The sequence below is a fragment of the Hirundo rustica genome, chromosome 8, assembly GCF_015227805.2.
Source record: "Hirundo rustica isolate bHirRus1 chromosome 8, bHirRus1.pri.v3, whole genome shotgun sequence".
Classification (NCBI taxonomy): Eukaryota; Metazoa; Chordata; class Aves; order Passeriformes; family Hirundinidae; genus Hirundo; species Hirundo rustica.
Genome location: NC_053457.1, coordinates 11491581 through 11505619, shown reverse-complemented (window position 1 = coordinate 11505619; position 14039 = coordinate 11491581). Strand labels below are relative to the sequence as shown.

At 37.2% G+C, this 14039-nt stretch overlaps 1 long non-coding RNA gene across 5 annotated transcripts in view; it reads left to right on the top strand.

The window, feature by feature from the left end:
- The window catches only part of LOC120756230 (uncharacterized), a 179078-nt gene that overhangs the window by 146645 nt on the left and 18394 nt on the right, over positions 1-14039 (top strand). For all 5 annotated transcript variants that reach the window (XR_009208107.1, XR_009208106.1, XR_009208104.1 and 2 more), the window contains 3 exons: positions 3169-3284; positions 7735-7825; positions 8146-8230. This is a non-coding gene — a long non-coding RNA (uncharacterized LOC120756230). The remainder of the gene's footprint in view (positions 1-3168; positions 3285-7734; positions 7826-8145; positions 8231-14039) is intronic.

Here is a 14039-nt window from a genome sequence, read left to right as displayed (position 1 = left end):
AATCCTATTTGATTCTTCAGCCTTGCCGTCCCGTCAGGACAGGGACTGACACTCACGCTTGTTTCCTTTGATGAGGCAAGTCCATCGCTCTGCACTATCTCTTTTTTAACATGAGAACCTGAAGATGAAAACAAAGATCAAGAGCTGCATAGCACCCTCCTGTTCTTCCATGTCACTGTGTCATGACACAGAGAATGAAGTGCAGGGCGAAGTCTGGCCATTTGCAGCCGGCAGCTCTCCTTGCATGGCCCATGGCTGAGGTGTGACCAGCCTGCTCTGAGAGCTCCACCTTACAACAGCCATAAATTGTTCCAAAAACAATTTCTAAGTCACTTTTTTTTTTTTTTTTTTTTTAAATTTGGGACATATTGACTATTTGAAAATATTTTTATTTCATGTTTTCCGTTCCTCCTTGATCCCTTTGCATGGTGTAAAGGTGAATTAAGAATATTAAGTTCTAGCCAGCCAAAACCATGTTGTTTTCTGTTTGAGGCGCTACTTGTCATGAGAAAAATCCAGATTGCTTGCTAGCATTGAAGCTTGAACTTCAGAGGAAATAATTACCCTTATTAAAAGAACTCTGTTTAATGTACAGGGCATAATGAGAGGACAACAGGGAGGATCATTTCACTGCTTAATGGACTACAATTAAAGCAAACTTTTGTCCTCATTTTCACCCATGTAACACAGGCCAGGATTCTCCTCCTATGACTGAACAAAATATGAAAGGTATTGTTCTGCAGCTGCTTTGTTTCTGTGGAAAGTTTCCTGACAGTGAAGTACTGTGCAAGAAGCAGCTGCAGAATCAGGCCCTTTGTACACATGCACTTGTAGTAATCGTAAAAGAAATAGAATGGGAGCAGCAAAATGGCACTTCAGCTCAAAGGAAAATCCAACGTCTTCCATCTGCTCCCTGATCTTGCAGCTGCGGTGAATTATGATGTGCTGTCACATTTATAGGGTGATTTCATCAACTGATTTATTTAATTAATTTAGATTTAACATTGTACAAAGGGTATGTGATAAAGTGGTGTAACTCCTTCCTCAGCCACCATACCAGCCAAGATTTATTTTGAGTATCCTCCGCCTCACTGTGTCCTCTCTTGTGCTTTTCAAGCTGCAGCCAAGGGAGTGTTTGAAATAGCTGGTTGGACCTAAAGCTGCTTAACTAACAGTGCTGCTGTGGAGCAGAACTGGCAGCTTGCATCTCGTGTTGTGATGCTAGAGTTAAAACATCCGTGCAGTCTCCCCACCAAAAAGTATCACCCTGGTGTACCCCTAGTGACCCCAGAATGTGCACAGTGTTCCACGTAGAACAAGGGGGGATGCACCTAGGGCCAGGTGGTCCCTTGGGGTGTTAACAATTTTAGGATTTGCAACTTTAATATCCTTCTTAAATATAATCTTGAAATGGCATAGACTACACTCTTTTACTTTGTTTCTGTAGAACAATGAAATCTATAGGTGCTAATAGATAAAATCAGTAGTATTATAAATCCACAGCTGTGATTCGGTGACATGCTGGTTGCAATAATAAGGGACTCTTTTCTGTGATGGTTTCAATAATCATAGTACAGTTATAGAACACTACTATATAATGCAGGTATGGGGAAGTCAGGGCACAGGTTTTGGCAACAGCTGTATGCAGACTCAGGAAGTCATGATCTCCGTGCTGATAAACTTTGTATCAAATAGGTGAGATAATAGATCAGAAGTATTCTCAATTAAATATACTCAGGTATATATTTATATCTGTGTGTGTGTGTATGAGAGGGAGAAACAGGTGTTTAATAACATTTTTGAGCTGAGTGGACACGAGTATGAGAAACCAGAATTGCAGTTTCAAAATTTTTTGTCTTAATACTTCTCCAGGGCGGGCTCACTTTGAATGAGGGCAAGGGCTATGCTGAGTAAATCGCAGAAAAATATCAAGAAGGGTTTAACTGAGTCAATGCAAAATATCTGCACTTGTAACACTTTTTTTGTAATATTGATCATGCTGCAGTTATGAGCCATAAGAATTCAATGATTCTCATATATAAGGAAAAAAAATCAATTATTTTTGGTGGAAGAGAGAGTGAAAACAATCAAACAGGGACCGGATATTTATTACAATGTGTGAGAAGTGGTCTGGGCATCTTCTTGTACCCCTGCTTTGTGAAGCCAGAGATGATGGAAATATCTTCTGTATCTCATTTTCATTTGTCTTGATTTGTTTTTCATAGTCCTGAAAAATATTCAACCTTTTAAACTGCATTTTGCTGGTTTATTTTTCTTATAAATGAATATTTTCTAAGAACGTAGATTATTTTTGTGGAATGAGACCACAGAAATAAAATTGTTCTCTGCTAGTAGCAAAACTGTAAAATAAAAACTCAGTTAAAATGCATGTGCTTCATCTGAAAAGCTTCTAAGTTTCTGTTGGCTATTCTAATTTCACAATATTGGATAAAATTGGTACAAATGGAAAAGAATTATTACAGAAACCAGGTTTATTTCCACAATGCTAGAATTAGGATGTAACCCTAGAACTCTAAGCAGCATTCAGCAAATAAAATTGGGGAACAACTTAATACTTGTGTAAGATATTCATAAAAGGAGTCATCATGAGGTAGTTTGAAAAAAAAAGAGTCAAAACAGGGTTGGAACTGTATCTTAATTTCAGAAATGATCAGAGTAATTAGAAGTTGAGAATGTCATTGAGATAACGACTCACTTAGACTTTTTGGAATTTTTACTAATCAAAAGAGATGAGAGGCAAAAAACAGCACAGCGTGTTCAGTAGCACAGAACCATGAACTATGAATAAATTACACAGAAAATCTATTTTTATAATAATACCCATTTCTAATTATTTTTCACCCTGTGTCTACAGCTAAAAGTGGGTGTTTGTGTCACAATCAAATCAGATTTGCTTTCTCCATCAGTATAGTTTATCTGAGTTAATAAAATTCTTCTTCCCCCTTCCCCCACCAAGAGTTTGTGTAATTCTCACATTGCAACAGACCCACGTCTAAAATCAGAGCTGGTTCTCTGTCACGAGTGCACAGATTAACTGCTGTTCTTATTGAGCAATTCACCTTTTGGTTCTCCAATCAATACAAAGGGCTTGGCAGGGATGCTGCTGCCTTCCTCCATTGCACTCCTCATTTTCTGTGATTTCTGCAGGAGATATTGCTTGTCATGGACCCATGTCCTGGTTCCTCTCACTGAGCGGATTATTTAGGCTGCCCTAGCCAAGTACATGTAAAATCAAAGATTCCTCCTTGTAAAAGAAATCTCTGGTAAGTGCTTTCAAATCTGGAACAGCTTCATGTGAGTTGGTAGTTATGTGAAAATACAGTAGAAAATACTACGTTTAGCCAGAAATTTTATCTATTTTTTGAATGAAGTGTTGATTTTTATGAACATATCACGTTTGGCAGATTCCTTCAGGGCTGTGTTTAAAATTTTTGTCAGTTTTACTCTTTCCTTTTCTTCTTCCTGTTAACGTTCAACTTGAAAACTTGCACCACTTGCATCACTTCCAGACTGAGCTGTGGTTTGTTTAGGAAGTGAAAATGAAATGCTTCTCAATCAGAAGCCTGATCTCCATATGGTTTCTCTCAACATTAATAAGAAGCTAACAAAAAATCTTCCCCTCTTGTCAAATGCAGAATGTTTGACTTTCATATCCACTTTTTAATTAGAGAAACATCTGAACCTTGGAGATCAAGCAGTTCACAGACAACAAGCTAATCCATCACAAGGCTAACAAATCCACATTTAAAAATAGTCTCAAAGCTACCCTTTGGTCAGTAAAAAGCATTATATTGTTATTACTTTATTATTAATGTTCTTTTCCCAGTAGTAGCCGTCTGAGATGTCTTCATCAAACTGGATATGGTCTGGTTAATGAAGCAATGGTGGGAAATATATTATTGGCCCTAGCCAGCCTAGAAGAGAGAAGTATCAAAGACAAGTTTGATTTATATTTGCTTACATGATACAAAATAATGTTGAGATATTTTGTGAACAAATCAAAATCTTCTCTGTTAGACATGTTTACAGATTCCATTTTTTTTACACTAAACCACTAGAGGAGCTTATAGAAAAAAACCCAAAACTGTATTCAAAGATTTCTCTCTTGGGTTCATTACCTGCTGTTTGATTGGAAAGGAATAATAAATTGCTCCCACTACAAAAAAGAATATTAGTTTAGCTATCCCAGCAGAAGACTACATCATAGCTAAGAAAAAATTCTAAGATAGGTGCAGTGAATATTAGTGAGAATCAGGAAATATTTGAAATCACTGCTCATTCATGAGGGTTGGCATCTCATTAGGTAGCACATCAAAACCTTGGTCACAGTAATACCTTGCAAGATGAAGTAAATGACACAGTGTGTGCTTACTATGCAACTTCTTGCCAGGCACCTCTGAGGAGAAGCTCAGATCACTATTTCAGCTCTCTAGTGTGCCTTTTACTAGCAGTACTTATCCCTTTACAGACACCCTTTTTGAGCATTCTCACCACCCAGGCAGACTCCTTGTTCCACTTCTAGGCTTTTCCTGACTTTCATACTCTTTATGGCTGTCTTCTGACTCCTCCTGCTTTTTATGCCCCATATCCTCTCTTTTCAGTGTTTGCCTCTGTACTGTGTGATCTCTGCATTTTCTTTCTGCCTTCAAAAATCTCATCTCCTGTGTCAGGTTTTTTAATTCCATAGCTGGTTATACATCACTGGTGAAGGGGCCATCATCTTTCCCTAGAAAAGTACAGCTTTAATGGTCTGTAGCCATGTGAAATAGTAATGTCCTTCTGTGTGCTTGCCTAGCCTGTAAGCATGCTGCACGTAAGCAAAAGGACTCCAGGCTTCACATCAATAACAAGAAGAATGTGGTGAGTATTTTGGTTATTTGAAGCGGATGAACAGATCATGAGCAAAAACACCCTTTAATCAAAATCGAGAGTAAATGCTGTAAAAATTGTGAACTACAAAATGTTGGCAACTCTTGAATATTACAGTTTTGTTAATCTTTCTACTTGTTTAGAAGACCGCCACTTTATCTCCAGAGGTTTATGGGATCTCTTGTCTCTTTTTACTCTTATTGGCTTTTCTTTGACTTTCATATTTGAACTTTTAGAAGAGTGTATAATAAATTTATCCCAAATTTGCAAAGATTTGCTTGGTTTCACATTAAATGATACAAAACCTCTGCGTTCAGCATCATTTCAACCTGAAATCATAAATCTGTTTACAGTCACTCAGCATAGGATCATGGAGAAAATTTTAAAGGGCCCAAATGGAGGTTTCATAATTAAACTGTCAGCAGATTTGGATTTCATTACAAACAATTTGTACAGTTCTTTTTCAAAAGCATGCATGAGCAACTGGCCAAAAGACCAATCACAACTGAGTCATGCTGTCACCAGAAGAAGGACATGAGTTTTGCCTACTGATGATGGAACAAGATGCTAGTAATACTCACCACTGATCTTTGGACAGAACTAGTCATCCAGTGGTGCTCAAGATTAGGATTTTGGCAGCTAGAGTAAAATCTTTCAGGAAGTTAACCAAACACAGCACTGTTCTTATACTGTGAAAAGGTCCCTGAGAAGGTAATAAATGCACCATAAGTTCTCAAACCACGAGCAGCTGTCTGCAAACCTAAGAAGGTTAATGTTACGTGTTGGAGAACTGCCTGCCTATAGAATTAGCAGAAGCCATAAGGGCTGGAGTTCCTCTGTCTGAACGTTCATGGCTTTTTGATCGGTATTGAGAGGAGCATTAAAGAAAGCATAATTCTAAAGCCCTCTCTCTGTTAAGAGCTATGCTGCCATTTTTTAAAATTAACTTTTTAAGAAAATGACAGGACTCTGAAGGCCAAAATAGCTGATATCATTTAAAAATGGGGGATTATTAAACCCATGAATAGAATTTGAGAAATTGTCATGAAACTGCAGCATTCTTGCAGACATATTGTCCATGCTCAAGATATATGGCAGGACTCTGGGCACCTATGTGTAATATATCTTAAATGACTTCCTAGAAAGGTCTTGCTAAAAATACTGCTGTCTGTCTTCATAATTGAATGGCTCTAATATGTGCCTTTTAAAATGCTTATGCCCAAAAATTGTACTAAGGCTACTATAGTTCTACAAGTTCCTTACCTGTGGGGGAAAAAAAAAAAAATTAACTATTTTAATGTGATATTGATTATAACATGATGTATTAATTCACAGTGTCATTCTGAATTTTTATTTCTTTAATGAATAAAGGGAATTTAGTTTAAGTTTTTAAATTTATTTTATACTTTTCATGAAACACAAAGAAATGTATTTCTCTTGATGGAGTTAACTCATCTTAAGACTTCATGAGTTTCTTTGAAATATCCATGTATTACCTTCCAGTCCTTTACACTGGGTATTTAAGGAAAATATTGGAAGAAGGCATGGTGGTTTTAAAGGAGAAGGAAAAATCAATAGGCAGCTACTTAGAGTATTGCAGTATGCAGATAAGCAGCTTTGCTAAGTCTGAACCTTGCACAGCAACATCAATACAACTTGTAGAACAATGAACTTCAATACAAATGCTGTGGAGGGAGAGTGGGGAAATGCCTCTTATAAACAGAGCTGTAAATGGTGTTAATGCACGTTGACAAGAGCCTGCTTGAGTAATTTACTGTGTTCAAATACTTTGCAAACCAATTCTTAGCAATAACTGCTTCAGAAAAAAGTCACGGAACTGATGTAGCCTATTTGTGTGAAATGCAGCCTTCCACCACCACAGAACTGACATGTTTAGAAAGGCTTCACTTCCACAGGATGTATTAAGAAAATAATAGGGTTTGTTTTTTTTTTTATTGTGCAGAATTTAAATATATGCATACAAAAAAAAAAAGTATTTCACCAGTTGTAAATATTTCAATGTAAAAGATTTGAGGTATTTTGTGAATCGTAGTTTGTTACCCTGGTTCTTCTGAGTTTTTTTAAGGCCTTTTTGAATTTCATAAATGGAGTCAGATCTTTTAGTTACTGTAGAATATTAGAGCAGTTTTCTACCCTTTCCCACAGATGTCACACAAACAAATCCTTTGTTTTTCATTCTCTGTCCTTTGTTTGCATATTTCTAACCTGAAAACAATTGTAACTGACAATTCGTCTGGCCACTGAGGCTGAGGGGTGGAAACCCCAAAAAGCCAATCTTCTGCTAGACCCACAAATGTATAAAAAGTAAGAAATAAACAAAGGGGTCTCTTCTCTTCACTCTCTCAGCTGGGAGCTGGTTCGGAAGGACCTCTGCCTTGCGAAAATCTCTTGTCTGCGTGTGACTGCTTTGTGTGTCTCGGTGACAACTGGGCTCTAATATTCTACACTAATTAAAAGATCTGACTCCATTTATGAAAATTAAAAAGGCCTTAAAAAACCTCAGAAAAACCAGGGTAACAATAGTTCTTAAGTGTGTGCTACAAGGATCATATTGGCATGTGTCCTGGATAACTGCTTTACACTGATGAGTGGCAAAGGCACAAGTAAGTTATTGGTTACATTAAAGAAAGGATGTGGTGAGGTGCAAGAGTTTTAAGTACCTACTCCTCATGCCTCAAAAAATAATTCATTTCATACCTGGCTATTCATTCAGCTTTCTAAAATGCAGTAGTGACAATGATCTAGCCTTCAGACTTTCCAAGCACTGAGTGGGGCTGAAACAGTAATTCCAGATGTAAAAGACAATTTCTGTCAAATTTCTAGGTTTGCTGGGAAGACTGGCTTCTAGGAAGTTCTTGGGCAACCCTTTGGAGAATTTCAAGTGATCGTTTGTCCTCACACCTGTGTCTGGAAGGTATAATTAGTGCTCTGCCAAACTCCTGGTTTCTTATTTCTGTGGAGCATCTGATAGTTGTCTTACTGAGTTTTTTTTTGTCTTTTAGTATGTATACTGAGCATTAACATAATCCTAGAAACTGGCTGGTTTGGGTCAGTCAAACCAGTTGCTAAAATAATCACTGGTCCCTGATCTAGGTGCTAGAAATTGGCTTCAGAAAGCTCTTAGAGTCCTTATAGCTGCTGCCCCACCTCTGTAACTTGGACTGCATGTATGTTGTTGGGTGGCAATTGGGTGGGCAATTGTCTTTCTCTGCCCTTACTTTCTTACTCCTCAAGTCCACAGGCAAAACCAGATGAGAAAACAACCTCTGCTTATAATACCAAGAATTAATTTTCATTGAAGGAAATCCTGGATGTTCTGGTAATGTCAACATTTAAGTTTAAAATGCATAGCTAGAAAATCTAAGGAAAAATATTAGAATTAGAGTCAACCCCCAAACAGTGTAAGTATGGGAAGCAGTGATCTCAGGAGTATGCATCTTGTTTTGATTCCTAGAGAAGTACATCCCAGCAGAAGCTTCTCACTCTTAACTAGATGAATTATAAGCTGAAAAAGTAAATATGTTCACTTTTATGAAAATGTAACTGCTAAATGTTTTTGCTGTTTACCTATTTCTACATTTTATAACTATGAATATCACAGTTGTGGGAAAAAGCGGAACTGAATGTCATTTCAATTAAAAACATAATGGAAATTGACACTTAATTGCAACATAAGCGATTTCAGCTACTCTCATTTAAATGTTCAGAACACTTTTAATATCACATTGTTAGATAATTGTAACTTTCTAAAGATTGCATGATTTCATACATTGATCTTGACCCAGAGGAAAAAAAAAAAATCTTTTAGCAAGAATTCAAGAGAAAAAAAAAAGAGACTATGGTGATGTAAGATGCCTGAGATCAGATCCAGGGACACACCTTGGTATATTTTCAATCCTTGCAGGTCATTTACTGCACCATGACCTCTGGGAGCTCTAAAGATTCCAGTCTTTCTGGCCTGATGCCTCCCAAATGTCACTCAAAAGTTGTGCTGTGTCCAGAGTACTTTTATTATGCAAGCCCCAATTCAAAATACTGGAGGTTTTTTGTTAGTTCTGTTTATTTGTTGGGATGGGGATTTTTTTCTGTTTGGTTTTAGTTTGTGTGGGGGTTTTTTTGTTTGGTTTGGTTTTTAGTTGTTGTTGTTGTTTTTGGTTTTTTGTTTTAAATTTATTGTTCAGAACAATTCAACATTAGACCTTTAAACTAAGATGATGGCATTACAAAATGGCCAACTACAATTTCAGCTCTAACACTGTGATACCTCTGAGTCAAACACATTAATCCTGCATGGCAGCCAGGAAGAATCCAACTGTTCTTGTTGCCCTTCTGTCTTTGCTAGATACTTTAAAGTCTATCCAAACTTTAATACACTGAAGTCTTTACTGTTATATTTGTTTTATTATAAGTGTTTTTAAAATCATGGACTTACCAAGAGCTGAAAGTGTTGGCATGGTTGAAATAGGAACTCAAACAGGAAAGATAGGTTTTTTGCAACATGTTTGGAACCCTGTATATCACTTTCTTTTGGGGATCTGAATTACATAATTTAAGAAAATTTAAAAATAATTTAGTCTTTCTGCTTCTAGTAAAGTTGTATGAATATTTTTTGCTCATAGTGTGCATATTAGCATGGGAAATGTTTAACTTCTCTTGCCTCAAAATAGTTTTTTCAGCTAGCTGCTTGAATTTTGGTGCTTATATTTGCCTCACTGATCCTTGTTAATGGCACAAGTTAAAGATGGCTGTATACTTTTTCCCTAAAGCTGCTTCAAGGAAAGCTTCTTAGCCAGTGGGAAAGCCACACAACTGCAGCAGTGCTGCGGTGCATCTGCTTGAAAATCCACTTCCATGCATTTTGCTTGTCTTTTCAATGACAATGAGCCAAGGTATTGCTACTGTGCACTTTGATTGTTTCCTGCACTTTTGTCTCCTGCAGCGGGAGGTGTAAATCTAAATGTGACTTTCAACATTCTCCACTCTGACGGGGATTTTTTATTTGTCACATCTCTGCCCTCTGTGCCTGCAGTGATTTGTTTCTTTTCTGTCCTTCTGAGAGTAATGTTATGTGATGTTGATTTGAAGAACTGGCAGAGAGGCCAGTCGTCCATTTATCTCAGGGAGGACATTGGAACTAAATCATTACTCCGCTGCTGAAGTAAAGGAATTGTGCAGGAGCTGCTCGGCAGTGAGCACCGTAAGCTTGTCCCCAAAACAGTCTGTCTTACTGAAAAGTAACTGCTGTGTGAATGGAGCCCTGTTCTTCATCCAAATAAGTGAAAAGACTCTTCTCTCATGCATCTGAAGTGCTTACTAACAAGAAACACTCAGAAAATAGGGTGTATATTTCCAAGGGAAATCAGGGATCATTTCTGATGTCATTTTCGCTTAATTCAAAAATCTCCTCTGGACACATTTGGAAAAGCTCTACTTCATGGATATCAATTTGCAGTTTATGAAGCTGTGATGCCAAATGTACTGTTTCTACAGTAGGTCATAATTCAACCTTCACAGCAGCATACTGTTGATGCTCAGGCCCTAGAGAGGAGGCAGGCAAAATATGTGAATCTGATTTCCAGGACTGACTTCAGCAAAGGAAAATGTAAATAAACTGTGAGCTTTTATATCTTTTACAACAAGGATCGCTTCCCTCTTTAGTCCTCCTTTCCTAAATGGGAAACAGGGCTTTTTCTGCATATTGCTGCATGCCATCCTTTCATGTTTCCACTTCTAAAGATTTTTTTCTTCCAGATTTTTCATCTATTAGGTTTGCATATGCAGTAATATTTAATCCCAAGAAAGAGAAAAGTGTTTGATTTTCATAGTTTTAAGGTATGAATGTTGTCATTTTGGGGCATCTACTTCCCTTTTGACTAAGAAATGAAATTTTCAAAGTTTACATGTTCAGTTCCTCTTTCCAAACCTACTGGGTACAGCTCTCTCAGATGCAGTTATATTTTTGAAGAACTACTTCATGTAGGGGAGAATAAACAGCAAGTAGCCAACGATTTATTTTGCCTCTTGAGCTTTAGTGTTTGAAGGTATTTGTTATCTGGGAACAGTGACTCAGGTAAAGTAACTTGAATTCTTAATGAGTTATGGGTGATATTAAGCTCTTTTTATTCTGTATTACTAAGAACTAAAATGACCAATGAGATCTTTAACAAATATATAAGTAAAAGTTTAATTCCCTGAACTTCATCAGGAGCAGTCATTCCCTATTAAGATATGAAAAAAACATTGAAATTGGAGGTTCCAGTGTCAGAAGATTAAAAATAATGCTTTTAATAACATAGTATCTCCTCAGCAGTTTGGAAAATTTGGGCATGTAAATACGCTAAACATATTTTAAAAGATTTAAAAGATGGGATGCCAAAGTGTTATGATGAAATGCAAACCTAATCCACAGGCTTGGTTCACCAACATTGGCTTTTGTATGTATCAGCAAGCTGGGTCAAATTTTGCAGACATTTAATTTTATGCTTATTCTCTTGAGGTTTTGAGGGATGGTTTTGGGAAAAGAGTAATAATATTCTTTTAAAATGCGGTCTGAGTACTTACATTTTGTAGGACATAGGGCAAGTAATTTTAATTTTACCATCCACGTTGTTCTAAGTGTTTTCCACACTGAATTTGCTAAGCAAATTCTACCTGTGATAAATGAAAGCAGTGAGGGATGGAAAAATATTCAGAAGTTGAAACTTTTTCTGCAATGATTTCCCACCTAATTATCATGATGTTTTTTTGAGAACTGTCTCTGAAATGGAACGCCCTATACGGGCAGTCACTAACTCATGTTACTTGATTTTTGTGATTTTCCCAAGATAAGAAATTAGGGCAGGGACATTGCTGCTTGAATTTTATTCAAACCAATCAGTCAGAACAGAAAATGAAGACATTATTAACATTCAAACTGCATTTTCACATCCCACAGACATGTTTTTTATTATTATGACTAACTGTGTCAGCAGTCAGACTAGACATAGACTCATTGCCAATTAATATAAAAATTCCTTTCTTTGATTTACTAGGAGAGACTGAGGGGACAGAATTGTTTTATTTTAGTTCATGCATTTCCTTTCCCCAGGCTTCACCTGACTGAGGTATTTGCTCTCTGTGGGTCAGTGTATTTTAAAGTTATTAATTACTTCACTCCAATCTATAATACTTAATTAAAGCTTAAAACAAAAATAAATTGGTTATGTTTGGTGAAAGCGTTGTCAGTCCGATGGGATTTTAGCAACATAATAGAGCCGATACATTTGTTTTGTTTATAGCGATACTGAATGACCTTGAAGTGTTCATCTGGCCAATGTGGACTCTTTAAGATAAGAACCCAATTTCTTTTCTTCTCTTTACCTGGGTTAGGATTAACAGTCTGCATTATCAAAGGGATATTAGTACATGACAAGCCTACAGATATTTCTTCCGTTCTTTTTCTTGCTGTCACTTAGAGCCAGCATGAAGGCGCTGTCAGCAGAACAGCAATTGACTGCAGCTCTGGCTGAACAGAGAAGATGGTAGCTTTAATATTCACCCTCCAAGATCTGCTATTGCATTTCTTAAAGTTTCATTGTGTGACTGACAGAATAACACTGTTGTTCCGTTGCTCTGAGAGGCAGAATTCTGAAATGAAAAAGTTATTAGATTGAAACAGACATTTCCCTGCATCCTTAGAACAGAGAGCAACCAGATTAAGGGTTAGGTATTAAGCTCTTCCAACCCTCTCCTTTGCTGGAACGATTAAAGTCCAGAGGACTCTGTAGCTGGTATCATTTAAAACCAGCTGGGCAAGTAAAGCATTTTCAACATGCCACAAAATATTCTGCCCTTTTCTAGACATCGGTGATAGCTACTCTGCTATTTCTGTACTTTTCAGTTGCCAGCCAGGACTAGGAACACATATTCTTTCTGTAATAAAAATAGAAACATTTTCAGTAAATAACTCCATTATAAACTACATTTTTATCCGAAATTCCACATTTATGCAACATACCATGATGTCCTAGTTTTCATCCAGCTGCTTCTCTAAGGTTAATTCTCTGTGAACAGAACTTGCTTTTGATATCCTAGAGAGATTTTTATACCTTTTGAATAACAGAGATGCTCTGTTTTCTTTGGAATAACTACTATGGTCGTGTGAGGTGCTTCCTCCCATCTTCCTCCCTTCTGTAGTACAAATGCACTCCTTTAAAGGCAGCATCTGGGCCAAAGTTTTCTCCTTCTTATATGAAACCAAATGTTAAAAATGAATTTTAAAAAGGTCATTGTTTGGGCTATGAGTGCCAATCTGATGTAGATGTTACTCAAAACTGAACACAGGCAAATGCCCTTTTGGTTACAATTGAATTTAGCTCTGGTTTAATATCTGATTTATCTCATTGTCTAGGTTAAAGCTTTAAAAAAACAGTATGTAATTTTCACTAACTTTTTTCTTTCTGTTGTGTACTCTTGAAGATCTAGGCACCAGCTTTTGAGATGTAGTTAAGCATGTATTCACCGTAAGTAGAAAACTCTTACAACACCTGTAAAAATTTGGCTCCAAACAACCCCAACATTCACCAGTCTGTAACAGTTTAATGGTATTATGGGTTGCTATCCTGCTGATCCTGAAAGACAAACCCTCTCCTTATACCCTGCTATTTTCTATGTGTATGATCTTCACACTCAGAACCCCCTGGAGGTTCAGAGTGTCAATATGTACCTTGCTGGTAGGAAAATGCTGTCTCCAGGCTCCTGGGGCTGCTAAGGCTCAGGAAGCAGGCTGAGCTGAAGCGTTCACGGACACAGAGGAAATACAAGGCAAGGAGCTGAAAGAGGAAATGGAGAGCCAGAAAATGCACGAAAATATTACCCCCCAAGTAATCTATTTGTGTCATGTGGAGCCTTTGCTGCACAGATTTAGCAGGCCCTTTAGAGGAACCCACAGCTCCCTGGGAAGAGGAGAGAGATAATGTCAATTTATCTGAGTCCAAGAGCCAGTTTAGTGGAGCATGAATTTGCAGTGTACCTAAAAGCATAGGCATGGATATACAAGCAGAATTTCTTGTTTATATGCCCATTGCATAAGAGAGCTTTTCATAGAGATTTTATTGCATTCAGCAGAGATTCCTAACACAGGAAAGTCT